The 27,063-nt window shown below is 35.1% G+C and overlaps 1 long non-coding RNA gene across 1 annotated transcript in view; it reads right to left on the minus strand.

The window, feature by feature from the left end:
• Positions 1–1,001: 1,001 nt before the first annotated feature.
• LOC140844413 (uncharacterized) overlaps positions 1,002–27,063 on the minus strand; it is a 147,181-nt gene continuing 121,119 nt past the window's right edge. Inside the window, exon 3 of the long non-coding RNA XR_012122655.1 lies at positions 1,002–1,726. This is a non-coding gene — a long non-coding RNA (uncharacterized lncRNA). The remainder of the gene's footprint in view (positions 1,727–27,063) is intronic.

Raw genomic sequence — 27,063 nt, forward strand, 5'->3', positions numbered from 1 at the left:
GTCATTGTCCTTGATCAGAACCAAAATATCCAGAATTCACTACATCCCACTCTTTAGAAAGAACAAGGCAAAAACTTGGATTTACTGAATTTCTAAGAAATTCTAATTTTTATTCTGCATGCTATTATAAAATATACTAAGTTCATATAAATTCTCCTAGACATAAACTAAGGATCTGAAATTGCAGACATTATGATGTACTCCATGCCACAATAAGAGTAAATGATAAATGAAACTGAGTCATAAAACTAGGCCTGTCTCAAGCTTATTCCACTTGTCTGAGTGGCTTAAGAGTGACAATGGCAAAAAAGTATTCTTATAATACTCCTTGAAGAAGATAGTATTTTTACATACATTTTTTAAACAATTAAACTGGGACACAGGGAAGATGAAGTGTCTTGCCCCAAGGTGGACTTCCGGAGAGTGAAGGGTCAGACTGCCTCCAGAGTCCTGGCCTGATCAAACCCAGCTTTGCTGCTGAGGGTGGGGTGGTAGCAGGAAATGGGGCATTCAGTTTGGGGAGAAAAATTAATATACACACAAAAACCACAGGAGGAGATAGGAAGTTAGGAGTTAAGAACTGAATAAAGTAGTAAGTAGCCTCTTGTTCTCAAATAAAAGCAGGGTGTTTTGCTAAGGAGATGACAGGTGAAGTGTCTACTCTTTGATTTAGTAATTTCACTCCTGAGGGTTCATACCATCAAAATAAAAGTGTCAAAGCATCAATACTGAAATGACTCTGTATGTGGAATCTAAAAAGTTAAGCCTGTGAAAACAGAGAGTAAAATATTGAGGAAGAAAAGCAAAAGTATGACAAGTAGACATGTATGTTTTCTGTAAAATAATCATGACAAAATGTGTACATAAAAATATGTATAAAGAATTACGTTAATACAGATTATGGGGAGCAGGGGTAGAGTGCAAATAGATTAAGAGACCCAGGAAGCAAGTGGCTGTCATAATTCAAATCTCAATTATTAACTACAGTTTTACACCTCTTCTGCTTTTTTTTATGGATCCTAACTAAAGTGAGATACTAGAGCTAGAAAAAAAATTTTGAAAAACATCTCCAGAAAGGACAAGTACACATGTATTATTTAGATTAATTTCCAAGTTGATTACTTACCCCACTTCTTTTTTTATTTAAAAAGATAAGCATGTAAAGCAAACCTAAAATATGCATTAGCTCATTAAAATTATCATTCATTCATTTCATATTACAGTGTCTCTGCAAAAAATTGACCAAAGATTTATACAACAACAAATAAACACCATGGAGACAACAATGCTTCAAATCAGAGCTCAAAGCCAGTAGACAGCAGAACCCAAAACAAGGAGTAGAGTACTGGCACTTCATCTGGCAGTTACAAATATATGACAGTGAGGAAACAGGAAAAGAACACGTCAGACAAGAAAAAATGATGCATGGCCTTGGTGGCAACTGAAGTACAACACTCCGGGAGAAACAGAGCAGGTCATTCTGCAGGTGCATCCACTTGGTCCATGGATTTTTCCATTTGGACTATAGAGAGAAAACATCACTCCATGGGAGAAAGAAAGAAGAGGAATGTATTTACCTGCCTCTCTCCCATCTCCAATTCCCCACTGTTTGAAGTTCACTTCATAGGAATTAACTCCTCTGCACCTCAGGACTGCATCAGAAGCCTCCTTCAGTGGGTGCTGTATATCAGGCCCCATACTCTGCAGTGTCATTCTTTAATCAAACCTGAAAGCAGAGGGGCAACACAGAAAGTGTGGAACACAGTCACAGTGAGAGAACAAGAATGGGTAGTCAAGGGAACTGGAAAGCACACAAAGGCCCCATTCACCACAAGCAGCTTGAGTTAGAATGCAAATACGGACTGTGATTAAGATCTATGAGAAATATTACCTCTGGCAGGAAAAATTTATTTCTATAAAGTAATAACAAAACAAACTAGCCAATTTCATTTAGGACTATGAAATATATTATTATATTTATATTATTTATATTATATATTATATATATATTATATTTATATATTGAGCATAAGGAAAACTCATCAATAGAGAAAAGGAAATCTCTTTAATGGATCTGATGTAAAGAGGCCAATTGGTTAGAGCTTGTTTATTCAAAGTTGAACAGTACACCCCAGTGAGTTAAATAAGAGGATGCTTTCATTTAAAAAACAATACTAAAAATTAAAAAAATTGTATCTTAATATGAGCAATGTATTCTAGTAACATTTTAAAAGGAAACATTTTAACCAAAAAACAGATAACATTATTTCAGAATCAAGAAATCCTTACTATCTTAATTCAGCTTGGCACTCCATTTTATCACAAGAGCAAAGGTGGGCTTAAAATATGATTCAATTTAATTCCTTCTGGAAAATTCTATGCTTTGCAACATTTTTTTAAGCAAAATAATAGCAAGTTCAAAGGCCTCATAGCTAGGAAGAATTTGACACACTCAAAGAACTGAAATAAGGCAGTATAGCCAGATAACAAACAGACTCTACCAAAGGGTTTGGTTATTATTTTAAGTTTGAAAGAAAGGTAATAAAACATTCTAAGTACAGAAAATATAAACCCAATGTACATTTGGCAACGTTAGCTGCTATGTCTATTAAAGTGTGGCAAGAGTAGAAGCTTGGAGATGATTCAGAAGAGCTGCCTCCCAGGTATGTGTGCCACTCCAGGAGGTAGCCTCATACAATGAGTGGTTGATGTGGAGAAGTAAAGGCAGCACTCTTTTTTCTTAAATTAGTACAATTCTCAAGGGCCATTCTGGCTTCATATTTCCTCTGGGATTGGCTGAAGACTTTGTGGCATCTGTTGCACAATTAAATTTTCCCTATGCTACATCTCACTTCCTCCCTTCACAGGCACTTTTCTAAAGATTCTCACCATTATCTTTCTGCATATATTGTTTGAGAGTCCATTGCAGATTAAAGCTATAGATTTTGTCCAATTTCAATACATATAATAAACTAAACACACATTTCGTCACTTGCCCTATGTAACACCACTACTGTAAGGAAAGAAAACTTGGTGAAATACCTAAAATTCAGTGGAAGTTCATGCAGCATTAGAAAAAACTCAGGAGCAAGTTAATCAAGTCAAAAGAGACTCTCTGGGGACACCCAAGCTGACTGTGCTTCTGATTTCACAACAATCTGATTCGACAACCCTGAGTAGCTAGCTGACATCCAATTATTGATAGATGCTAGAAGGTAAAAAGCAGACCCATTTCAGACTGATATAAGAATTCTCCGTTGGGCCCTTTTACCTCCCAAGAAATATGGAGCACAGTTCAAAGCTATTTTTTGGCTTAGACCACAACTCATCTTGACTTCTTCAGCTGCCCATTCTTTCTTTCCACTCACTTACAAAGGTAATGATCTCAAATGCTCCCTAACCAAAAGTCCTGCATGCTAAATTCCATCTCAGATTCTCCTTCCCTGGGAATGCAAGTTATGATAGCATTTATAATCTGAAACTTTAAAAATAGATGCAGCCTTTAAAAAGAAAATCTCTTTTGCAACACCGAGCATGAACCTGGGGAACAGTATGCTGAGTGAAATAAGCCAGATACAGAAAGACAAATACTGTACGATCTCACTTATATGTAGAATCTAAAAAGCCAAACTCTTGAGAGCAGAGAGTAGAACAGTGCTTTCCAGGGGCTCTGGGGTGGAGGGAAATAGGGAGATACTGGTCAAAGTGTACAGTGTTTCAGTTATGTAGGATGAATTAGTTCTGGAGATCTAATGTATAGATCTGTGTGACTGTAGTTAATAATACAGGGTATAATACTTGGTGGTATATGTGAAATGTGTTAAGAGTGTTGATCTTAAAGTTCTTACCACATAAAAAAAATTGTAACTGTGAGATGATAGATACATTAAGTAGCTTCATTGTATCAATCATTTCACAATGCATATCAAAACATCATATTGTACATCTTAAATGAATACAATTTTTGTCAAGTGTACCTTCATAAAGCTGTAAAAAAATAAAAACTTGATATATAGGGAAGATTAATAACTTGGAAAATAGGAAACTAAAGAAAGGAGAATGATATCTCCAAGGGGAGTCTAATATCTTCTATTTCTATTCTGTCAGCAATTATTTATTGAATGCTTTCTACATGCCAGACACAGATTTATGTGCTGGGGAAACAACAGTGAAGAAATGCAGGCTCTAATTTCAGAGAGTTTATGGTCTAATGGGACAGATGGACATTAATTAAATAATCATAGAAATGTGAAATTACATAATTTCACATTTATGAAATGTGATGAAAGAATCTATGAAAGAATCAACTTTCACTGCATGTGACAGGGAAACTTATTTGAAGAGACAGATTTCCAAGAGAGTAATTTTGAACTGAGGTATGAAGATGAGTAATATTAATGATACAAAGTTTGAGAATGGGAAGCAATTTTCAGGCAGAAGGCAGTACGTACAAAGGCAGGCAAGATACAGCACATGCAAGAAACTGAAAAGGGGCCAGTGTGGACAGAGCTCCCATTATGGGGGAAGAGTAAGTGAGGAATGAGATTGGAAAGCTAGGAATAGGACTAATCCTGAGACATTCTAATCAATGTTTTAACTTAATATATCCTAAGAATAATGAGAATGAATTGAAGGGTTTATGTATGGAGGTATACTGAGCTGTAAACAAAGAAAAACTGAGAAAGTAACTTAAACACATCAGACACTGTCTCACTTAGTAAGTAATCTGGCATTATGTGTCCAGAGCAGGAGCATTTATTCAAAAATGTCACCAAAACTTCAGACTCTTTTTATTTTTCTGCTTCCAAATCTTTAGTACACAACAGTTATTCTCATGCATTAAGATAACTGCTATCATCTCCAGAAAGTAGGGAAGGCCATAAAGGGCAATGTCAACAAATGTAGTCTTCCTCAGATTCTGCAAAGCTACAGTAAATAGAGGGCAGTAGTAGCACAATGACAGGTACACAGAGCAATAGAACAGAACTGAAACACCAAAGAGAAATGCTTCCATGTATGGCCAACTGATCTTCATCTAGGGTGCTAATTTAATTCAACTGGGAAAGAAGTCTTTTTGAAAAATGTTGCAACACCTGGACATCCACGCAAAAGAATGAACTGGGTCCCTTACCCCAGGCTATATACAAAAATTAACACAAAATAGATCAGAGACGTAAATGGAAGAGTTAAAACTATAAAACTCTTGAAAGAAAACCTAAGTGTAAACATTTCATGATGCTGGGTTAGACAATGGTTTCTTAGATATGATACCAGAAGTACAAATGAAGAAAAAGAAAAAAAATGAAATTTAACAAAATTAAAACTTCTGTGCTTCAAAAGATAACATTAAGTAAATGAAAAAATCAAATAACAGAATGGAAGAAAATATTTTCAATTAATATATCTTATAAGGAACTTATATCCAGAATACATGTAGTGTTCTTAAAATTCCATGCATATTCATGCACAAAATATGAACAGCCCAATTTATAAAAGTGGAAACATATTTAAATAGGTATTTCTCCAAAACATATATATAAATGGTCAATATGCACATGAAAAAATGATTAACATTGATAATTAGAGAAATGCCAATCAAAGCCACAGTGACACACCACTTCATAATCACTGACAACAGCAGCATCAATTGTTAATGACGGTCTGACCAATTAAAACCCTCATATACTGCTAGTCAGAATGGAAAATACTACAGACACTTTGGAAAACATTCATTCAGTTCCACATAAAACTAAACACAGAATCATTGTGTAATTTCATTCCTAGGTATATGTCCAATATAAATGAAAATCTACATCCACACAAAAATACATGTATGGTTCACAGCAGCATTACACACAATAACCAAGAAATGAAACAAATGTTCATCAGGTGATGAATGGATGGATTAAAGGTGGTATATCCATACAATGTAATGTTATCCAGCAATAAACAGGGATGAAATATTGATAGAGTTACCATTCCTCTTTGATCCCCAGGATCCCGTCTTGAAGGTGATGAAAAATGAGACCAACAGACCAAAGCACAGAGCAACTGACAAGAGTATTATTAATGTAAAGGAAGGAAGATAAGCTTAAAGGAGAACAGACTCCTGCTAATCGGAGGGGCTCCAAGAGAGGACACTGGTGGGGCTGACAGATGTTACTGGCTGAGATGCTTTTTTTCTCGGGATCATGTCTCAGAGGCAACAAAGAATGAAGCCAACAGAGAAGAGTACAGAACAACCAGCAAAGCTTTTATTGAAGAGTGAAAGGAAAAAGGCTCCTGCTAATCAGGGAAGGCTCCAGGCAGAATGCAGGTAGGGCTGCAGTGTCTGAGTGCTTGTAAGTACTGGAAAAGAGGAAGTCTACCTGATTAGCTGGGCCTTGTTGCTAGGGCTGGGGTGAGACTTAAGGTTTTCTTGGCTCTCTCTCTCTGCTTGTTCTGGTGGTTTCTTTGTTGACTATGTGCATTAGTTCCCCTTTTTGTTGACCATTATTGATGTTTTCATTGACTGTTAATTGGGGTCGCCCTGTCATGCCTACCCATTCCACAACCTCCTGCCTCAGTATATTTGCAACACTGCTAATCATCGAATATATTATGTTAAGTGAAAGAAGTTAGTCACTAAAGATCTATATTGATGATTTAATTTATCTGAGATTTCCACAATAGATAATACCATAGAAATAGATTACAAGCTACCAGGAATTGGGAAGATGAGGAGGGAATGGAAAGTAACTACCAATGGGTCTTTATGAGGTGATGAAAATATTCTAAAAGTACACGGCGTAAAAGTCATGCAACTTTGTAAATATAAAAAAACACTGATTTATACAGTATAAAAAAATGAATCTTGTGGCATGAGAATTGTACTTCAATAACGCTTTTCTTTGCCATTGGATGTTTTTAGATGAATACTGGAATAACCTGTGTAAAAGATTAACCAATGTAGTAGAGTCACCTTAGCCTACAAAAGCTGTTAAATTTGATGGTGAGATGATGGATGGCCAGGAATTACAGTCAGAGCATCAGTATAAAGTAACATTTGGTAACTAACACTTGAGGTGAGTTGATCTGTGTTTCCTGCTGTTTTTTATTTACTAATTATTTTAATGACTACATAATGAATCAATCAGATTCTAGAAGCTCATTTTCCCCCACCCTCTCAGTTTTACTTATTTATGCATGAAGTGGTTGTGGAATAAATTATAAGATTAGAACATTGATTAATTCAAGATTAACATTAGAAGAAAATGAAGGTCACTAGTGTAATTAAGGAAAACCTGTAAGAGAAAATTATCTTACTAAGTTAATCAACTTGTTACTATACTTCTCATCAATATTTGAAAGAGTTAAAGGTTAAGGATTTCTGCAACCCTCAGATGACAAAAAAAAATCATATGTTCATCCTAAACTAACCATTTTCTTTCCAAATATGAAATTATAGAACATAGTTTCCCAGTTTCCTTACTCATACACATCTACTTATGAAAACAGATAAGCTATAATGAACCTGAGAGGGATATCTTGCTCACTGCCAACATCACACTCCTGTTCTTAATATTTCTTGCTCTTGACCATCCTAATTCTTGTAACATACAAAGTATCTGCTTACTGCCAGAAGTGAGGATCATTTCCCTTTGAACTGACCCTCCTACCAAAGCAGTAGTAAGACTTTCCCTTCTTATCTATTTTCTAGTAGTTTTACCAAAAAAAAGAGCAAAGTATGCTTTAATTCTGATGATCACAAAAATATAAAGCACTGTTATACCTCAGCTAGAGAGGGTGAAGGTCTTTCTAAGTTTAAATCTGTAAATGCCTACTATTTTATTGTTGCTATGAGAATTAATGTTAACTAAAAAGTTTTATTTAGTCTTCAAAGTATAAAAATTTATGGAATATCAAAAGGTTTGTGATGACTAGTAAAGTATCTTTGTTATAGGAAATTGCATCCTTGATCTACTACATATGTTTGTTTCAGGAAGTTGTACTTGTATCTTAAAGCAGTAAACACAGTTGGTACATAGTTTACCCAGCCCTGCTAGTGGGCTCATCTTTGTATACTTGATCCACCATTATATCTAGTTTCTCTGATTAGTCAGGAAGTATTCTTTTCTTTTCTTTCTTTTTTACTTTACTTTTATTCTAGGGAATAGAATTTGGATCTTTCTCATACATTCCAATCCAAATACTGCTTGAAACCATGTTTGCATGAGAACAGCAGCAGTGCAACCTGTACTAAGTTAAAGATTTTTAAATATTCAACAAGGGGTTAAAACTTTGATGAGCTAGGCAGTCTCTGGAACCATTGAGATTTTGATCTGCAATTTCCCAGAAACTGTTTGCTACATTTAGTGTCTAGATTAGGAAGAGTCTCTGTACCTTCCCAATGAAGTTATACTGTCTGGATAGTATTCCAGTATATCACAGTCATGGCAGTGTTGATGGTGGTGGTAGTGATGAGGTGGTGGTAAATGATAATGGTAAATGGCAGTGTTCTTGAAAGACGATTCTCTAACATGTCTGCATATCAGGGGCAGTTGTTATATTTACACATTTCTGACTATACCATACATGATTGACTAACGATGTCTGAGTTGAGGCTCAGGAATCCCTTTGTTCTAAAACATTCATGGGAGGTTTTCTTGAAATCAGTATGTGAATTAACATTTAGGAACGAACTGTCTAAATCTCACTAAGCCATTAATGAAGGAGTCTCTTATTAGATTATAAGCACATTTCATCACATTTATTGTTAATTTGCAAAGGAATTGTATACTCTGTTTATAAGAGTTGAAATTCATTTGTAGCTTTTATTATGAAATACTTCCTAGATAATCGTAAACATAAAAGAAGACTCAAAATAAAGATTATATTATCCTTTTTATACATTTTAAAATATTTTAAAATATCTGAACAAGTATGTTTTAGGAACAGATTATAAAGTCAATATGAATCAAGAGTAAAACTAAAATGGATGATATAATTTAACCATGTCCACCTGGAATAATTTACATATCAGCAATGGGGGCCAGAGAGATGATATGGTTTTTCCAAAGTCACTCTCATGGTTTCAGAATCAGGATTTTTACTCTTAAATTTTAGTTCAATAAATCCCTTATTAAACCATACTTTTTCCTACATAATTAATAAATTATAATTTCTTATTTTTTCTATGATATGGAAAATTCAGTAATTCCTTTCAAAACATAACTTTTGAAAAGAGAAGTTTGGACATTCAACAAATCAGTAATAATGTAAGGTTTTCAAACTTTGCTAATTAGTTAACTTAATTTCCTTCCCGAGTCCCTTCTGATACCTTGTCCCTCAGCTGTTCTTTAAAGCTCCAGCATAATTAATTCAAATTATTATGAAGTACTTGAACATTGTCTATTTTATGACTTTCTTACCCATTTAGATGTGACTTGCCATTTTTAGCAAATATTTACAAGAAATATAAGCTTTTCAATACTGGTTCATTCTGTGAAAACATTTCTTTTGTATTCTATACCTTTTTTGTTATTAAACAACTTCACTGGATACCAGACAGAGTAATTCACACCAATTACTACACTATAGTTTCAAGAAATGGCATAATGCTTTAGTGATCCATAAATATCAAGTTCATGGAAGTTTCCATATTTGTTCTCAGAGTCTTCCTGTGAAATTGCATTTTCATAGCAGATTCTCTAGACTACAATACATTCTGACAAATGATTGCTTCTCTGTACACAGCATCACATCACAGAAGTGCTTATGGCACTGGGTATCTGACAATATATGAAAATAATTTTCATACAGTTGTTACTTATAGTAGAAAAACTAACTTGTTTGTGTTTTATCTGGTACTGTTCCTACAAACAGAATTTCATAAAATTTTCTTGATATTTTACTTTTAATATTCCTCTTAAAATTAGAATCATGTCAAAAATAATTGCTATTTATTTAAATCACAGTAAATGAGACTTTATAGCTAAGTAGGTATGTTGCAGCTTGAAACATATGGAACAAACCTAATAAATTTTCACGAGAAAAGAATAAACTGCCCCTAACATGGGCCCATGAGACACCACAAAGGGAATTTCAGGGAGTCAGTTCTGTATATGTGAACAAAATACACTATGAATATGATGATATATTTACAACTTAAGATATATATCTATAACTTAATTCCAGTATTATTAAAAAGCATTATACACCTCAACAAACAAAAAGCAAATAATCCAATTAAAAAATGGTCAGAGGAGCTGAACAGACAGTTCTCCAAAGAAGAAATTCAGATGGCCAACAGACACATGAAAAGATGCTCCACATCGCTAGTCATCAGAGAAATGCAAATTAAAACCACGATGAGATATCACCTCACATCAGTAAGGGTTGTCACCATCCAAAAGACAAACAACAACAAATGTTGGCGAGGTTGTGGAGAAAGGGGAACCCTCCTACACTGCTGGTGAAATGTAAATTAGTCCAACCATTGTGGAAAACAGTATGGAGGTTCCTCAGAATGCTCAAAATAGAAATACCATTTGACCCAGGAATCCCACTTCTAGGGCTTTACCCTAAGAATGCAGCAGCCCAGTTTGAAAAAGACAAATACACCCCTATGTTTATTGAAGCACTATTTACAATAGCCAAGAAATGGAAACAACCTAAGTGTCCATAGTAGATGAATGGATAAAGAAGATGTGGTCTATATACAATGGAATATTATTCAGCCATAAGAAGAAAACAAATCCTACTATTTGAAGCAATATGGACGGAGCTAGAGGGTATTATGCTCAGTGAAATAAGCCAGGCAGAAAAAGACAAGTACCAAATGATTTCACTCATCTGTGGAATATAAGAACAAAGGAAAAAGTGAAGGAACAAAACAGCAGCAGAATCACAGAACTATTCTTGGGACTAACAGTTACCAAAGGGAAAGGGACTGAGGAGGATGGGTGGGAAGGGAGGGAGCAGAGGGGGGAAAGAAGAAAGGGGGCCTTATGATTAGCATGTATAATGTGGGAGGGGCATGAGGAGGGCTGTGCAACACAGAGAAGACAAGTAGTGATTTTACAGCATCTTACTATGCTTATGGACAGTGACTAATTGGGTATGTGGGGGGGACTTGATGAAGGGGGGAGTCTAGTAAACATAATGTTCCTCATGTAATTGTAGATCAATGATAACAAAATTTAGAAAAAATTTTTAAAAAATTAAAGGAGTTGCTATGAACAGCAGCTTCAATCATCTGTAAATTTTGTGACCTCATAGTTCCTTGAATAATTAGACACATGTTGGAATGTTTGTTTTAAGGAGAATGAGAATTGAATATGATGTGAATCTACTTTTCTTGTTTCTTCACCTTTACACACTATTAGCCATTTTATTCTTCCTTTATTCCTTAAAATGTTTTTGTTGAAATACAGATGATTAAAAACATGATGATGTTGGTTTCAGATGAACAACAAAATGATCCATCAATTGTTTATGGTACCAAAGCCTCACCATGATAAGTATAGTTATTAGGTTACCATAAATATATTGCAATATTATTAGCTCTATTGCCTGTGCTGTACTTCCATCCCTGTGACTAAATTATTTAATAAATTGAAGTTTGTAACTCTAAAAAAAAAAGCATTATAAATATACTTTATCAGAAAGTAGTTGCTTGGGAAATGGTATTTATCTTCAGCTATTCTAGACAGCAAATTTTAAAGGTTGAAGTTGACTTATTTTCTGTTGGCTTCTCCAAATAAACACACACCATTTCTTGCTCTATTCTGTGTCCCAGGTCGCTGTCTGATATGAAAACATCAATGGCTCCCTGGCTTCTGGTCTCAGTTTGTGTTTGACTAATGGAGAATACCAACAATAGATAGAAAAGAGATAAAGAAATAAGGCCAGCATATTTGTTTTCCTAGCTTCCTTCCTGCAGGGCTGCCTGAGAAAGCTTATCAAAGTTTGATTGTCTCTTAATCAAAGACCACAGTACCTTTCAAATGGTTCTCTGCAGAAAGATCTGTCTCCATGTTAGATAATTGCTGCCTGCCTTTACCCATAGGTGTGGTGATCACAATGGGCTGTTAAGATCTCTGTAACTCACTGTAGCTTTTGACTTATCTACAATCTACCCACCTCTTTTTACATTATTCCTGCATTATATATTGTCCTCAACACAAATCTGAGTATGCTGTTTCTTGCCATGACAGTGACTGATATAACCCATATCCTTTGTGTAATATGCACAGAGTTCATTATGTTACCCATTTACCTGCCCTCCCCTCTCCCGACTGTTCTCCTCCTACCCTCTCTATTCTTATTACTCCATTTTTCACACAACATCAAAATCTGAAACTAGGTGTCATCTTAGGCCTTCCATTTCTTTTCTCTTACATCTAATACGCAATCACTCACCAGTGACAGTACTTTTTTTGTTTTGCTTATGGAGGTTCCTCATCTTGGGATATCTTTTATCCTTTGTTTTCTTAGAAAATTACTATTTTTATTTTAAATACAAATTCCAGGGGGTTGACCCTGAACTCACCCTTGCCAAGTCTAACTAGTAACTCCCAACCTGCTTCAGAAACCCACATTTGCTTCTATTTTTACTGGGTTGTACTGTTTGCATAGCACGTTTTCTAAACCAGACAGAGAGCTCCTTGAAGGCAAAACACATCTTACTCATTTTCTATCCCAGAGGTTTATCAAAGTTTTTGAGAAAATGTAAGTCTTCAATGAATGTTTATTAATTAGAGTCACATCAGTGTCTGGTTTACTTTTCATGCAATATCCTCAATATATTGAATTCTCAGACCCTAGTTTCCACTGATGAAGGAGCACCTGGACTGTACTTCTTGCCTACAACAGACGGTGGGAGGGGGTGGTATTTACTAAGGAGACAGAGGGACAAAACGCAGTGAAGGATTCCCACAAACTCTCCAGTTGTGAAAAAATATGAACACTGTAAGCAATGCTAGAAACAATCCTTGCAAACAGCATCCTAAGTTCATCCTTTCAATATCACTAAATCAGTGTGGTCTCGAAATAAAATTCTGTTACTTTACATAATGAATTACCTTTATGGGTAAGGCTCACTCAACCATACAGACAATAACTTGTCACAGTATGCAGCTGATTTCACTGGGTCCTGCCTCTCACACTACTTTCCTCAAATGTTGCCGGCTAAGTTCATGTCATATTTTGACAACGGCATAATTTATTTTGGCAACACACACTCTCCTTTGATGCCTTGTTCTGACTGCTCTACTTAGATGACGTGCTCATGGGAAAAAGAACATTTTACAGTCAGATTTACTGGTCCTGTTGAGGCTTTTAAATATAATAAATACTTTTAAATTCTTAATAGTGCTCTATGTTTAACAACTAAAGTAAATATTTTTCCTAAGGTACTTTGGCATTCCAGAGCCACAGACCTATGTAAAATGTCCAAAATCGTCCTCACATGGACAGGGGCAGTGGTTGCCTGTGACCATCAGCCCTCCCTTGCCTCATATACACCCAGGGCCCATAGTCATTCAATCCTGTTTTTACTCAGCTACATTAATTTGCAAGTGGCCAAGAGAACAGACCTTCTATATGTTCCCTACTTTGCTGCCCTGACGTGGGTTAGGCAATGTGATATAAAAAGTAATCACCTTCAATCTACAATTTTTGAAAATATTATAGTATCAAACTAGGAACACTTACTCTAGAACATTTTTCCCCCTGGTATATGATTTCGACGGACACATGTCTCCTTACCACAGACAGTTTAAGTAACAGTGTAATTTAAAATTATGTTTTATGATTTTTTTTCTCACATTAAAAGCTAACAGAATTAGATGCTTTATCTCCTGTATTCAGTGAAATGAAGATGAGAACGATCAATTCAATGCTTCTTGGAACAGAGAGATAGGCTTTGAACTAAAATTTATAGTCCATCTCTACAAACATGCAAAGCTTGCTTTGTAAATTGGAATAAATAATACTGGATCCCTTATCTGATTCCACTGCATATTCTCCCTTGGAAAATTTGATGAATTCAGTTATAAACTTCAAATTCCTACATTACCCTTCCCCAAGGCTCCTCTTCCCCAGACCTGTATTCAACTTTGCCCTTCATAAAAATCATTTTAAAAAATCTATGTAGCTTTCAGCCTCTCGCTGTTCAGTATGATGTTAGCTGTGGGTTTATCATATACGGCCTTTATTATGTTGAGGTACTTGCCCTCTATGCCCATTTTGTTGAGAGTTTTTATCATGAATGGATGTTGAATTTTGTCGAATGCTTTTTCAGCATCTATGGAGATGATCATGTGGTTTTAGTCCTTCTTTTTGTTGATGTGGTGGATGATGTTGATGGATTTTTGAATGTTGTACCATCCTTGCATCCCTGGGATGAATCCCCCTTGGTCATGGTGTATGATCTTTTTGATGTATTTTTGAATTTGGTTTGCTAATATTTTGTTGAGTATTTTTGCATCTACATTCATCAGGGATATTGGTCTGTAGTTTTCTTTTGCGGTGGGGTCTTTGCCTGGTTTTGGTATTAGGGTGATGTTGGCTTCATAGAATGAGTTTGGGAGTATTCCCTCCTCTTCTATTTTTTGTAAAACTTTAAGGAGAATGGGTATTATGTCTTCTCTGTATGTCTGATAAAATTCTGAGGTAAATCCATCTAGCCCGGGGCTTTTGTTCTTGGGTAGTTTTTTGATTACTGCTTCAATTTCGTTGCTGGTAATTGGTCTGTTTCAATTTTCTGTTTCTTTCTGGGTCAGTCTTGGAAGGTTGTATTTTTCTAGGAAGTTGTCCATTTCTCCTAGGTTTTCCAGCTTGTTAGCATATAGGTTTTCATAGTATTCTCTAATAATTCTTTGTGTTTTTGTGGGGTCCGTCATGATTTTTCCTTTCTCGTTTCTGATTCTGTTGATGTGTGTTGATTCTATTTTTCTCTTAATAAGTCTGGCTAGAGGCTTATCTATTTTGTTTATTTTCTCGAAGAACCAGCAACACAGAGCAGACAAGTAGTGATTTTACAGCATCTTACTACGCTGATGGACAGTGACTGTGAAGGGGTATGTGGGGGGGACATGGTGAAGGGGGGAGTCTAGTAAACATAATGTTCTTCATGTAATTTTAGATTAATGAAACCAAAATAAAAAAATTAAAAGAAAAAAATCTATGTAATATTCCAAAATTTTCTTTTTCATGACCTCAGGCTTTCAAAAGTACAGCTGTCTTTTGTAGTTTCCAGAAAGCAAATGCTGATATTCATTAATAAGAGTTTTTAAAGCCTTCCTGTATTATATCTATCATCTTTCAAATTCTGAAGAAACTGTCATGAGAAATGCTGGTGATGAAAGCTTGTAGAAAAGGTATAGATCAGATAGATACATAGATGAGAGATATAGATGGATATATGTATTTTATATATATATTATTTCCATTTTTTTTTCTGAAAGTCAATATATAATGGAGCTATAAAAGTAAATTTATTGAGAATACTACACCTACCTAAGTATAATGCACATGATGGAGGTGTAAAGGGAACAACTGACATTATTTGTAGGAATACACTATTACTTTGGATTATTAGCAACAAGCTAATTGAGTTTGCATCTAAAATGAAAGAAATGTCATAATAAACTCATTAAGCAAACACCAATTCCAAATTCAAAACAATGGTCTGCTAATGGAGAATTTAATAGTTGAAATCAATAGCAATGTTTTGACTTTCACTCCCAGTGGTAACATACCCAAAATATCCTTTTAATTTGTATTCTGTTAACATTATTATTTTAACTTAGGAAGCTCATCAGAAGCAATGAACTAAGAAAGGTAACTGTTTTACTGTTGGAAAATATGTAGACATATAAAAGTTTGCTGTCATTCTCACCTGTGTGAACAGTATTTTTGTTAATAAACCATTCTTCTGATACTGTCTCCCAAGAATGAGTTGACAAATCAAAACACTTTGAATGGATAAAGCTATTTCTCAGCCACCCATTAAACTATGTATTCTTCCTCACACACAGGTATTTGCTTCTGCTTATTCTTCCAACCAGAAAGTCTATCCATTTATTGTATTGATCTAGATCCTATTAATTCTTCACAGTTCAATGAACCTTGATACAATAAAATTTATTACTTGATTCAAAGGTCTTCCTTTAATGAATCACATAGACATTCCTGAAAACAGTATTAAATATACAATTGAATTTTCAAAGCTGTAAATCATTAAAGCCTGAAATTTTTTTCATTATTTCCCTGATGCTGACCTCTCTCCATCTTCAGGGTCCATCACAATGCTTTAAACATAAACTTAAACACCATAAATTCTATTCTAAATCACATTATAGTGTAAAGCACCTAGCAGGATAGCTATTAGCTAATCAAATAATTTTCTTGAAGTAAATGTCATTTAGATGTTCAAAATTTGAGTATCAGGCAGATCTCCCTAAACTTTTTCTGGTATCCTACCTAATTCTTTACAGACTAGTAATCAGGAAAATTGGGGAAGGAATTTGGTACACAGTAATACAGTGTTATTTCAAGTATGATTTGTAGTGAAATTATATCTTTGAAGTGTTAAAAATATGTATGTTATTTTAATACAACATACATTTTCTTTATACTATGAAAATGTCTTTCAAATAATAATGTCATAAATAAAACTAAGAGAATTTAGTGCCAGCAAACCTGCACTATACCAAATAGCAGAGAAATCTTCTCAGGGGAATTATATAAGATGGTAACTCGATTTTCAAGAATAAATGAAAAGTGTCAAAATGTAAATGCATGTGTAAATATAACTATTTCTTTATTAATTTCCTTAAAACATATGATTAAGTTAAAGAACAATTTTGACACTGACATGGATTTTATAGCATATGTAGAATAGTGTACAGCACATATGCCAGAGAAAACAGGGAGGACATAAATAGAACCATGCATTTTCAAAATTTTATATTTGATGTAAGGTGGCATATTTTAGTGATTAGAAAAACCACTAAAATAAAATAAAATAAATTAAATAAAGCAAAGTAAATGAAAAGTGGTATGGCTAAAGGTTACTAGAAAAATTAAAATGGAATTACAAATAATATTTATTTAAACCAGAAAGAGGATAAGAATGGTAGCAATAAAAATGGCCAGATTTTGACATACCTCCTGCACATGGAAATATAGTTTGGAATTAGCCTAAGGACCATGAAGAGTCCCTGCCTAGCCCTGATTTTAAGCTTTGATTCGCCCTTTAGGAGGATAACTCTGGATCCTGTGGAGAATAGATTAATGAGACACATAGATGAGAGAAACACAGGCCAATGAAAGAATTTTTAAAGAATCAAATTAAAGTCAGAGGAGCCTGAATTAAGTCAATAACAATGAATGGAAAAGAAGTAAATTGTAACAACAAAAAAAATTATAACAATAATTTTAAAGAGAAAAAAGCGGGTAAGATTTAACAACTGATAGGATTTAGGATTATGATGCGTGGTAAGGGAGTCTGAAATAAATTTCAAGGTCTTGATCCATGTGGTACATCTGACATTATAAAATCCTGTAATAAAATTCCGGAACTTCAGTGAGAAGGAACATTTTCCTGAAGAGCTAGTTAAGATGACTGTTAAATAACTCCATCCTCATACCCTGAAATTCTTGGGGATTCTGGTTCAGGTTGAGGAATACTATCCTTGGGCTTAAGATGGCATTTATAGTTAGTTCCCAAGTCCAATATTGCAAATACTTCCTGAACATGGATTGTGATTCCAGTGTTGATTTGGCTATTCTGGGATGGATTATTACCTGCATTTTCCCAAACATAAATATCTATATTCACAGACTTCAGAATCTTGCCAAAAATGATAGGTAAACAATGAAGCTCTTAGATAATTACAAAAAGATTAAATAATTGAATGTCAAAGTGAGTGACTGTAAGTATTGAAATCCACTAGTATCTCTGGCTTAAATGGCCAAAATACAAATGATAAAGATGGTCCTCTCCAAATATATTTTCCTGACCTAGAGTTACTGAGATCAAGAAAAGCCACAAAAACATTTTGGCAGTCTGAACACCATTTATAGGCTATTTCTCTTTGGAAGAGACAATACTGATTTCCTGAGCATCTAAATATTGATTCTTCTTTATTTTGGTTTTGTTTCACTTTTCAAATGTATAAGCCTGCTATGCAGAAACAAGCTTATGGCTAGACTGAAAAGATTTGTGTTTACAAGTACCTGCTATTTCTGACTAATAAATCATCAAGTTTTTATTCTTTAATTATTATTTTCAAACATAAAAGAGCACTAATATTACTTACAGAGGTATTTTTAGGTGTTTCTGTGAATCTTAGTATAGTATTACAGATGTGCACATGCTGTTAAAAGTTAAGAGGGTAAATTAAGCATATAAAAAATGAGTAAGACTATGATTAATTATGATGGCAATCTAAATGGCATTCACAGACAGATTTTTTTTTTCTGGGTGGCTTTGTGAGTGCTGATGGGGAAGTTTGGTGTCAGACAAATGTCTGTTAGAATCAAAGGAGCATTTCATCATTCTCATAGCTGTAATAGCTGTCTAGATAGCCATCCCATGTCTCCCCAGTAGAAATAGAAGGTGACAGCATTTGGTATTGAAGTTCACCTTGCCCAGAAATGGTCCTTTCTGACAAGTCAAGTATTATGTGACAGAAGCCTGGATACAATTATATCCTGGATAAGTGCATACAATTCAAATAGATTGATGTCTCACAAACCTCTGAACTATTTAGGTCATTGCTATAAAAGGGATCAGCAGAGGTGGTGAATGACTCAGAAAATATGCTAAACTCAACTGCTAGGCAAGAGAACTATCCCCTTATAGGGCCACTATGGACTAACTGTGTCCTCACAAAATTCTTATCTTGAAGTCTTAATGCCCAGTATCTCAGAATGCACTTTATTTGGAAAGAGGGCCTTAAAGAGTAATTATGGCAAGATGAAGTTAGACAAGTGGGGTGTAAATCCAACATGACCAGTATCCTTATAATAAGAGGAGATTAAGCACACACATTCAAATAGGAAAGACCATGTGAAAACACAGACAGAAGATGGCCATTGACAAGGAGTGAGGTCTTCAAAAGAAACCAATGCTGCTGATACCTTGATCTTGGACTTCCAGCTTCCAGAACCTGGAGAAAATAAATTTCTGTTGTTTAAGACACCCAGTCTATGGTAGCAAATTAATGCATGGGCATAAGCTCCAGCCCAGGTGGAAATTCATGCAATCATTTAACCAGGTCTTTATAGGGTATGTCTCCCAAGGAAACAAAGACTTTGCTCCTTGAATTATAGGAAATTTAGTGTGATCCATCTAATTAAAACCATATGCCACTGTCCTTAAACTCTGCTTGCCAATGCTGTCTGGACAATGTCCATGTCACCCCTTTCTGACATTCTGGAACAGGAAGAACAGACATCTTTTTATTTTAATTGCAGTTAACACAACTACAATGTCTTTTATGCCCAAGGCATGATCCTGTATATGTTGGCAACCAAACCAGTCTTAGAATTTAAGAATGAATTGCAGCAGTGCACTTTCATCAGAAAACAAGTGGTCCATGAAAATGAACCTCATCTTGATCTATAGGGATGCTGGAGAATATATCTTCTAGAAATGATGGTCAGAGTTTTTGAATCCCAAATTGAGATGCATGGTTTGAAAAAGGATTTTTAGAAATATGAACCCTGTGTGTACTCCTATGGATGAAAAATTTTAAAAATGTATAAATACTAAATCCATTTTTTGTTCATTTAATAAGTTGCCATTACTATAAAGAGAAAGATCATAGAAAAATAAAATTATAGAGAAAACTCAGGATGTACATTAGTTATGCCTCAAAGGAGAAACTTTCTAGTTTGGGTTTCTAGAGGAAGTTTTAAACAAGAAAAAATTGCTTGAAGAGAGTACATAAAGCCCTCCTTCGAGTTTATGACTGATTCCTATGTCCCAAGCAAACCCCAGGCGTATCAGCTTCAGGCAAAGATGTAGCTTTGATTAATGACAAAGCCCAGCTGACATGTGCAGGATGATTAATAAATGTTTATTTATATACAAGGAGTCAGTTATCAGTTTGTAAGCTGGGAAGAAGTAGCCGTAGTAAGAGCCTTTTCAGAGGCAGAGAGGATGCAGCCTCTTAGATACCCCTCCAGCTCCTTGATGTAGCAAGCATATCAATTATAGTAGAAAGAATCCAGGGGACAGAGAAATCTCCTAGCAAAGGTTGTTCAGGTGAGAGATTCTGAATTCTTGATGAATGAGAGAAAAAAAGGAAAAAGGAGAAAGGATTGGTATTTTGCAATACCTACTTAGAAGTAATTTAAGACTCAAGTAAAAAATAAAAACAAAAACTTTGTGCATTGTAATAATATTCTTTACCAGTGTCCCAAAATGGGAATACAACATCCTAGCCCAGATAAAAGAAAATCAGAGGGACAAGTATGATGCAGAGAGAAGAGAACTTCAGAGTATTCCAGAACAGAATTCACCTCCTAAGGCCAGAAAAGGTCTTTACTAGAACTTGGCAGTGAAGATAGAAGAGTTTTCCAGATTCTTTCTGTAAAATCTTTGCAGTATATGACTGTACTGTTGCTAATGTTTTGAATGTAACTTCATGCCAAAATTGTAATCAGTTATTTTACAAATCTAGTTATTATCAACATAAATTTCAGGAATTATAAATGTCTGTAGGTATTATTAGATGAATACATCTAGACAGGTCACACTTACATGTATATCAAGATTCTGGGGCTCAGAGTTGCTAACCTATATAACTAGGTTTTCTTTAAAAACACTTCGGTAAACAGTTTGAATACATTACCATAAATGAATAAGTTAAAAGTACTCAAGAGATAAACATAAAAGTCAGGGTTGGTGATCTTTAGCCTACAGTGAAAGAAAGAGGTAAACAGAAGAGCAACTAGCAATTTTAGTGCTAGGACATAGTTATTTTTAATCAGTTGTGGGAAACTTGGATTGATACATGGAGGAAATATCAGATTCAGTGGAAGTTGCCAAATTTGTGGAATAAAGAGTAGGTATTAAAACAGTTAATAAAAGACGAGGAAGCTAAGTACGTGTAAGGAAGAAGCAGCTCTTACAATGAGGAGTTGAAATCAATGGTGTATTTCAGGAAGAACACATAACTTTGCATCGTAGACATGCATAGGGGCAACTTAGAATAGAGCCAAAGGCTGAGGTTATGATATTGAGAGACTTGAATCTCATGCCAAAGAAGGACGGGGGAATCATTGAATGTTAATAAGTGAGGAAATGTTAGAATCTGATTCATAGTTCAGCTAGATCATCTGGGCCCAAAAGATAAGATAAATGAAAATTGGTTCAGAAATATAGTCATATCACTCATCACAATACAAGCTTCGATTTCCATCCTAAAATACATTTCCTATCGCCTCCCTTGGCTCTTTGAAAGAGAATAAGGTGAATAATAATTTCTTGTAATATAACCATTATTATTTTTAACATTATCAAAGTGTAATTTACATACAGTAACATCTATTCCTTTCAAGTATACATTTCAATGAGTTTTAACAAATATACATCTCTGTGTACAATTTATCCTATTCTGTAATGCCTACTCCCTCTTACTGCCCTGTGGCTATGGTGTGGGGATTGGGAGCATGTTTTTTCTTAAGATGGAGCAGGGCCCTTGCATCTGCTCCTCTCTGGTACTCTTCTCTGGTTCAGATGAAGGCCAGAGTAAGAAAGGGACCAGTCTAGGATCACTTGGCATCAGGGGCAGAGTTGCCCTAGACTCTTGATGCATGTAGAGACTGTCATTGATACATGTACATCAGGCATTGCTTGGCAACCAACATGAGGACCAGGAAATATGCTCTTTTCTGACAAAGGATCTTAGCATGAAAAAGTCCGAGTCCACAGCAAATGTGAGTTTTAAACACTTGAAGAAATGTAAAAGAAAAAGTTGCAGAATCACTATTTAATGACATTGCCACATACTTTCTGTTTTGTTTTAAAACTGGATTTCATTTTTCTTTAGCTTAACACAATTGGGTTGTTTTGTTTTATGTTTTGTTTGTTTAACATCCACAGTTTCTATTGTAGAAGTTTTGGTGAAAGTTCTCTTAGTTTTTGTTGTTAAAATATAAGTTATTTGGTTGTCAATTTAGAAAAATATTTTCACTTGATATAGAATCAAAGTAGAGTATGTTTTCTCAGAGCATGTTAAGAAAGGATGCTTTGATGTGTTTTGAACTATGCTTTTTTCTATTGTTATTCTTTCTTCTTACTTAGGTTCCAGTGTTCATAGTCTACATTTGTTCTACTGCTGCTCTAACATCATTTTTATTACTGACAATTTGGTTGTGAGATTTCTATTTTGTGGTTGTCTTTTTATTATGGTTTGGATTCACTGAGTTGTGTAGATTCATAGATTATCCATCAAATCTGGATTTTCTTTGGACATTTTCTATCAAATACTTTTTCTGCTCTTCACTTAACCCACACTCTTCTTCATTCTGCAAATTGGCTTAAATACTCAATTTCTTCTATTTACTTATAAGTATTGACTGTCTTCAAACTTACTGATCTTTTTTCTCTAAAATCAAATTTGGTATAAGTACCATTCAGTACATTTTTTACATTTCAACTTCTAGAAATGTTACCTGTCCTTTTAAGTTTCTACTTCCTTCTTCATTATGTTAATGCTTTCCTTTACATTTTTGCACGTATTTTCATATCTTTGTTAGACCTTTTGTCTTCTAATGCCATTACGTCTGTCATTTGTGATTATGTATATCATTTTCCTGTCTCTCTGCATGCCTGTGAATATTTTATTTTATCTTAGACATTATAAATGCTACATATTTTAGTGCCTGGATTTTGTTGTCTTCCTTAAGAGAGTTTTGGGTGTTGTTCTCCAGGCAGATCATGTTGGACCTTCTGAGGCATGTTTTTGGTTGTGTGTGTGTCTGTGGTTTTCTTTCCCTCCAGCTTTATGTGAAGGGGTGGAGATGCTAACTAAACTTATCATGGTAATCAAGGCTTGTTTATAAGATTTTTTTTTTTATTATTGGGTTAGAGTAGCCTATATTCTCAAGTTAGAATACTCTCACTCCTAAACTGTAGAACCTGAACACTAGTTTTCCATGAAATCTCACCAGTCAGATTGCTCAGAACTTGAATATTTCTCAACCCCGTGTGCGCTCAGGGAATTGTTTCAGGTACTGAGCATCAGCAGTTTTCTCTCTAAGCCTGCTCTTTCTCTAGTCTCATGGTCTCACCCTATGTATCCTCAGCTTAATATTCAGTCTAAAGTAGTCCTTATACTAATTTATGGAATTCTTTCTCTTAATAGCTCCCTTGTCTTCAGTGTTCTTCTACATCCAATTTCCATCCATTTTAGACTATTTCATCGTTGGTCTCAAAAGACAATATGTTCTATTTGAATTTTACATTCCTGTGCTGTGGTTCAATAAATGCCTAAAGGCCAACAAATAGGGCAGTGATTAGGCTTACCATTCTTTTCTCCACATTTTCAGGGGTAAGAATCCTACACTGTCTATCATTTATATATGAATACAGTTGCTTCATGAATTTTGTCTAGTTTTCTAGATATATATAATTACATGGCTAATTCACAGTATTTATATCATATTAAAAAAGGAAACTTAATTTTAATTGACCATAATTATCAATAAGTTTATATAATTGCAGATTATCAAATATTTGTTACTTGCTAAATATTTGCTAAATCCTGAAAGGTTTACAAATATAAATGAATAAGCTTGTCTGACATTTATGAACTTGCAACATAGTAAATGTAATTTTATTTGTACACTTAATGATAATTCAAAGCAAGATTTGATGATTTTTGTAACAGAGAAACAAAGAGCTTTGGGTTGACAAAGAATGGAAAAAATAATTCTGCCATTTATTAATTAATCCTAATATGTGAAGATCTCATGGTAGTCCTTATTAAAAGATCTGGAAGAATAAAATGGAGTTTTGAAAGTAGAGATAGTAAAGTGGAGGGTATTCTGAATGGTAGTATCAGAAAATTTAATAAAAAAGAAAACTAAATTTATATTTAGAATGGAGGTTGGTGCTATTGATACCATTAATTACTTGAATAAAAATTACGATGAATAGAAAGGTAGGATGAGACAAGACAGTGAAATATTCTGAATGCAAATTCAAACACATCTTTTCTATGTTCTCTAAAATAGCATGATCTCCTAATGAATAGGAAGCCACTCAAAACAGCACCATTTTAGGAAAAGTAGTCTGACTGCTCTCAGTAGAGAAGGCTTAAATGGGAGCAAAGTTGAAGGTGAGGATACTACTTAAAAGATTAGCTTCACAGTCCATAGCAATGAATACTCAGTGCCACAACTTTGACACTGGTTATTTAAAAAGGAGGGCATTAAAATAAGAGGTATTGCAGAGGGCACAATAATAAAATCTGACAGCCTACTGGATATGGGAGTTAAAGTAGGTTCAAGTGCTAACTGATAGGTATAAGTTTTCAGTACATTTGTAGGTTCCTGATTTCTCTTTGTGTGGTATGTGGGAAGACCTAGAAGGGGTAATGGCCTGGTGTACTGATAATGAGCCTGGGTCCTAAGTGTTGTAACTGAAACTGGTGAACCAGAAGTAATGAAGGATGAATACGAAAGTGGGTTAAATAATAAAGGTCCCTGTAGAAGTCATACCTGTAGAAGCCAAACATGTTAGATCTGAGAGATGAATATAGATCTGGAAAAGGATGATGAAGCATGATCTAAAGTGAGAAAAGGAATAGATGAGGCACGAAGGGATGCATACAGTTGGTTGGTCCACACATTTTTCCCTGAAGGGGCTTGGAATAATAGCGGGCTCAGCAAGCCCTGGTGCCACCTTCTTGGGCGCATGCCATGGCCTCCGGTAAAGTTACAGCTCTAAGTTGAAAAACAAGTCAGAGACTCTGGATGGGGGAAATAACAACCAAACCGTTCAAATTATAGGACACCCATACACCATATTCAGTAGATGTTATTGTTTGTGTGGAAAATGCAGTGAAAACTGACCAAGAGCAATTAGCTTTCTCCTACAGGTGTCTGAAGTGGTAGGAACATAAAAAATATAAAAAAGGAAGAAAAACAAAACTTTGTCTCCTTAAAGCAGGCAGTATGGCCCCTTGCTATCTGTCTCTCTTCTGTCTCTTCCTTTCATTAACTAAGAAAAGTAAGATTTCCCTTGGCATTTACAAGTATGAGAAGAAGCCTTGCCATTTTGCTCTCTAACAGTCATCTTCCTTTTGGGACTCAAAGTATAAACTGAACTAGGCTTTGCTTTCTGAGCATGCTTGGCTCCCTATGGCAACTCATTCTTTCTTTTTATTCACAGACCCATATAAAAGCACTAATTGCTTCAGGACTTTGTACCAAGTGATTAGTCAGAGGATAAGTTATTTCTATTTGGATATAGGTTTAGGACTATAAAGAGTGTGCCTACAATTTTAAGCATGCTGAAGTCCGTACTGCTACAGAGTTCTGCCCTGGAATTTATGGAGCAAGCCTAAGCACTAATAGAACAAGGCACTGTTACATAGTCACCATTGCTTCTGGCGTTTATGACCTCTTCAGAGCTATTAAAGTCCAAGGCAGAATTAGGGCATCTTGAACCAGTTGAGTACAGCTGGGGAAAACACACAAACATATTTTCTGCTTTTGGTTTATATTCCTGATCTCCAACATCAAGCGGGCCCATATTTCTTTCTCACAATCACCCTATATTTTGCCAAATCTTGAACTCTGTTGATCTGGTAGGTGATTGTTTCTCATGTACTCCCCTCCTGATACCTCAATCACCTCCTCTCTATCTTCATTCTCTGCTTTTCACCTCACTACACCACACCTACTCACAGACATGCCCATCTACGCACATTCTGTGTCTACTCTTCTGTAGGCATTTTGGGTTCCTTGCAAACCCAGTCACGGCAGTTGTGCACTGCATCTCATGCCCTCTTGCTTAGGAGAGGGTATTGCTCCATCTTATACTTTACCTACATCATGAATTTCCACCTAGTCTTTCCTCAGCTACAAACCAGATGCTGTTTCTCACATCCTAAGATGAATTTTCTCTCTCTTCCCTTACAGCAAAAAAAAAGCACTTTTCCTGAATGGCTGTCTATATTGTGGCTTCTCCTATTCTATCTTGAATCCATTTTAGTCAGCGTGCCACTCTGTCCATGTGACAGTTCTCAGGATTTTCACCCTTTCCACGTTACTACATCTGATTACAAATTCATCATGAGTTAATGACTCAGTTAACCCTTCCACCTTCCTTGAAACACTTCCTTCCTGGATTCCAAATCACCAAGTTCTTGTGTTCTTCTACCAATCTCACTTCTTCTCATTCACTTTAACTGGTCATTCCTCATCTTTCTTATATCTTATCAATGGAATTCCTTGAGGTTTTAATCAGTGGAAAACTTCTATCTGTATTAACCTTAATAGTGATATTATCCAGACTTTTGCCTTCAAATTCCATATGTAGACTGATAACACCTAAATTAAATCTCTACGTTGAGCTCCATGCTCATAAATTCAGCTTTTACTCAACAAGCCAACTCGTCTAACGGTCATCTCAATTTCATCATGTTCGCAACCGAACTCTTGACCTCCTCTCTAATTCTACTGTGCATTTGGTCTTCCCATCTCACTTAATGATAGCCCCATCCTTCCAGTTGCTCAGGCTAAAATATTTAAAGTAATTTTAACTACTATTTTTTTACCTCCTCTAAGTTACAATACCAGTCCATCAGTAATATTTCTACTATCAAAATATATCTCTCACTCATCACATTTACTGCTAGCATTCTGTATAAAATATTTCATCTCAGTATAGGAAACTCCTAATTAACTTCACTGCTTATGCATTTAGAATTTCTGTGTGTGTGTGTGTGTGTGTGTGTGTGTGTATTTCTCAACAGGGATGAGAATGGTATTGGTAAAAGTTATTCAGATCATTTGACTCTGCTGCTCAAAGTCTACTGTACCACTGAGAAGACA

The sequence above is a fragment of the Manis javanica genome, chromosome 11 (assembly GCF_040802235.1).
Source record: "Manis javanica isolate MJ-LG chromosome 11, MJ_LKY, whole genome shotgun sequence".
In the NCBI taxonomy this organism is placed as follows: Eukaryota; Metazoa; Chordata; class Mammalia; order Pholidota; family Manidae; genus Manis; species Manis javanica.